The sequence below is a fragment of the Papio anubis genome, chromosome X (assembly GCF_008728515.1).
Source record: "Papio anubis isolate 15944 chromosome X, Panubis1.0, whole genome shotgun sequence".
Lineage (NCBI taxonomy): Eukaryota > Metazoa > Chordata > Mammalia > Primates > Cercopithecidae > Papio > Papio anubis.
Window position 1 is genome coordinate 86010264 of NC_044996.1, and position 3919 is coordinate 86014182.

Genomic DNA, 3919 nt, shown 5'->3' on the forward strand with positions numbered 1-3919 from the left:
CACAAAGTCACTATTGTCAGCAAACTTCTACCCATGAAAATCTTGAGTAGCATGTGGAGGAAGGGAGTCTGCCTGAATTTCACCCTCATCAGCAGTGCTTACATTTGTCTGCTTACATGCTTTATCATTTTATTCCCTGCTACTGATCCTCATTTACTGCCCAACCCCAGTGAGAAAAGCTTCCGGAGAAACACACCCAAAACTCTTTCCCTCTTCCAACATGGTGGCCTCAGCAAAAAAGAAGAAGAAGGGGAAGACTATCTTCCTAACAGACTTTCTGGCTGAGGATGGGAGGACTGGTAGAGGAAGCACCTATGTTTCCAAACCAGTCCCCTGGGCTGATGAAACAGATGACCTGGAAGGAGATGTTTCAACAACTTGGCACAGTAGTGATGATGATGTGTATAGGTCGCCTTCAATTGACCGTTCCATCCTTCCCACTGCTCCACGGGCTACTCGGGAACCCAATATCGACCAGAGCCGTCTTCCTAAATCACCACCCTACACTGCTTTTCTAGGGAACCTATCCTATGATATGACAGAAGAATCAATTAAGGAACTCTTTTGAGGATTAAATATCAGTGCAGTGCCTTTGCCACGTGAACCCAGCAATCCAGAGAGGTTGAAAGGTTTTGATTATGCTGAAATTGAGGACCTGGATTCCCTGCTCAGTTCCATGAGTCTCAATGAAGAGTCTCTAGGTAACAGGAAAATTCAAGTGGACGTTGCTGATCAAGCACAGGGGAAAGACAGGGAGGATCGTTCTTTTGGCCATGATAGAAATCGGGATTCTGACAAAACAGATACAGACTGGAGGACTCCTCCTGCCACAGACAGCTTTGATGACTACCTGCCTAGAAGAGGTGATAATAGCTTTGGAGACTAGTATCGAGATCGTTGTGATTCAGACCGGTATCACGATGGGTATCGGGATGGGTAACGGTATGGCCCACACTGGGATATGGATTGATACGGCAGCCGGGATGGCTATGTTGACCGAGGCAGCAGAGACTATGATAGAGGCTATGATTCTCGGATAGGCAGTGGCAGAAGAGCATTTGACAGTGGGTGCGGCAGAGATGATGACTACAGAGGAGGCAGGAATGGCTATGAAGACCGATACGACAGATAGGATGATCAGTCATGGAGCTCCAGAGATGATTACTCTCGGGATGATTATATGCGTGATGATAGAGGTCTCTCCCAAAGACCCAAACTGAATCTAAAGCCTCGGAGTACTCCTAAGGAAGATGATTCCTCTGCTAGTACCTCCCAGTGCAGTCAAGGTGCTTCTATCTTTGGAGGGGCAAAGCACGTTGACACAGCTACTAGAGAAAGAGAAGTAGAAGAACAGCTACAGAAGGAACACGAGAAGTTGCAGCGTTAGCTGGATGAGCCAAAACTAGAACGACAGCCTCGGGAGAGACACCCAAGCTGGCAAAGTGAAGAAACTCAGGAACGGGAACAGTCGAGGACAGGAAGTGAGTCATCGCAGACTGGGACCTCCGCCACATCCGGCAGAAATGCACGAAGGAGAGAGAGAAGTCACTAGAAAATGAAACACTCAATAAGGAGGAAGATTGTCAGTCTCTAACTTCTAAACCTCCCAAACCTGATAAGCCCCTAAAGGTAACGCCAGCCCCTTCACCAAAGGAGAATGGTTGGGTGAAGTGAAGTTCTAAACCTCCTGCTCAATCTCAGAGCTCAGACACAGAGCAGCAATCCCCTACAACTGGTGGGGTAAAGTAGCTCCAGCTCAACCATCTGAGTAAGGACCAGCAAGGAAAGACGAAAAGGAAGTAGATGGGATGAATGTCCCAAAAGGCCAAACTGGGAACTCTAGCCATGGTCCAGGAGAGGGAGGGAACAAAGACCACTGGAAGGAGTCAGATAGGAAAGATGGCAAAAAGGATAAAGACTCCAGATCTGCACCTGAGTCAAAAAAACCTGAGGAAAATCCAGCTTCCAAGTTCAGTTCTGCAAGGAAGTGTGCTGCTCTCTCCATTGACGGTGAAGATGAAAACGAGGGAGATGATTAAGCCGAAGAGACCTCGACATCCTGTGCTTTATCCTAATTTATCTCCACCCTGGAACATTCGAGAGCAAGTGAAACCTCTATCCAGACAAGACAAAATAAAACTCACCATCTCCTGGACCTTTATTACCTTATTATGTTTTTTTTAAAAAAAGGAAATTATTTTGCATGCTGTTGCAGCCCTTAAAGTGCTGAAATAATTGGAGAATCGCCAATATAGCCAGGGAGAAAGAGACTAGAGATTTTTACTGGAAAAATTGTGGTGCGTTATGTCACCATGCAGTTGCCAGTGTAATGTGAGTGCCGAGGGGCCTCAATTTAGCAGAAATGGTAATGACAGTGATATAAGGTCTGGAATCTGGTTGGGCAGTAGGGGAGGGAGGTATAAGGAAAAGTGTGAGATTTCTATTGTTTAGTTTTTATCCTATTGTGGTGTATATGAATTCTCAAACATTATCTGAATAAATTTTCCACTCTCGGAAAGGTAGATTTAGCCTCAGGTTGTTTTAGTCTCCAGGTGGATGCCAGCAGCTCCTCCTATTTAATTCTGAGTTTGGGGGCCAACCTAGGGGGAATTCCTTCATTTCTTTTTTTTACCCCATGAGTTGGGAGTGAGTCTATAGGCCATAAAGAATAGGACTGCATTTGATCAAAATAAAGGGGAAAATTGTGGTTTGAAAAGAAGCTTTTGGGAGGTGATGAGTCATTTTGCACCAGGTAATAGGGGAAAATTTTGTGACCTCCAGCAAACACATGAATGGTTATTTCCTGGAGCCAGAAGCACTTGGGGGTCATAGTAATTCCCAATGTTTTGTGTGTCCTGGTTTTCCCTTTCTAAACACTCTCCTTTTTGAAAGTTCGAATATATCCACATTCTGTTGAAACCTTGAAACTTTAAAAATTCAGACTCTTGTCATCATCTTAAGTTCTTCATGCTACTCTTAACCTCTGAAAAAGCAGTCTCTAAGTCACAGAGATGATCTCTTGGGCATTGTCTCTCTCAGCCATGGAGAGCTGTGAAAGGAAGAATCTCTGCTTTTCTCAAGCAAATTGGTTTCTTGTCTTTTGGTTCTTACACCTGCCTGCTCCTAATGCTTTGACCCCCTTTATAGATCAGAGTGTGCTCTAGAATAATAGTGGTCTTGGGTGGTGAATAAAGGTGGATAAATAGGGACAGGGACAGTTAAATTGGGAGCCCTTCTTACAACCTTGATGAGTTTCCCCCCCCCCCCAAGTTTCCTTCTCCACTGAAATGCCACACCAATGCTTGTTGGATTTATGAGGTGGTCAAACCAATTTGTTGTTTTTTCTTTTTCTTTTTTTTTTAAAGCTTCCCTTGAGAGAATAAATGGTAATGGAGAGAACTATTTAACAAGGTCCTGGTTTCTCTTGCAACACAGTAGCTAAACGTGCCTGCTTTTATGTGAATTTTTGTAGGGATCAGTTTGGTAGAGAGTATTAGCAGAGAAATGACATCTTGATCTTGGTTTGCAAGCTCTTCTCCCATCAGTCCTAGATTAGGCCCTGTTCAGCCATGCAGGGGTGTTGGTTTATGCATGCTGCAGCAGTGGGCATAATGAATATAATTTACCCAGCGGACAAAGGTGTGTACCAAGTGAATTTAAATAATTGGTGTGGATTAGCTAGCAGCTAAGAAGTGGGCTTTTAAAGATATACTGAAGATTGGAAGGTTTTTAAAAGAAAAAAAAAAAAACATGGATTTTAGATAATGAAAAGCTAGAATTTGGCATCTTCATGTCTATTCTCCTTCGAAATAGTTGTATCCAAAGCTGTTTTTCGCTCTCCCCTACTTTGCCCCTGTTAAAATAGAAACAGGAATTAATTAATGGCCCGCTCCTGAATACATGCAAAATTTGTACAAAA

General features: G+C 43.8%; 1 pseudogene; it reads left to right on the forward strand.

Moving 5' to 3' along the window:
- Positions 1–218: 218 nt before the first annotated feature.
- LOC101017259 lies at positions 219–2039 on the forward strand (annotated as a pseudogene).
- Positions 2040–3919: the final 1880 nt, after the last annotated feature.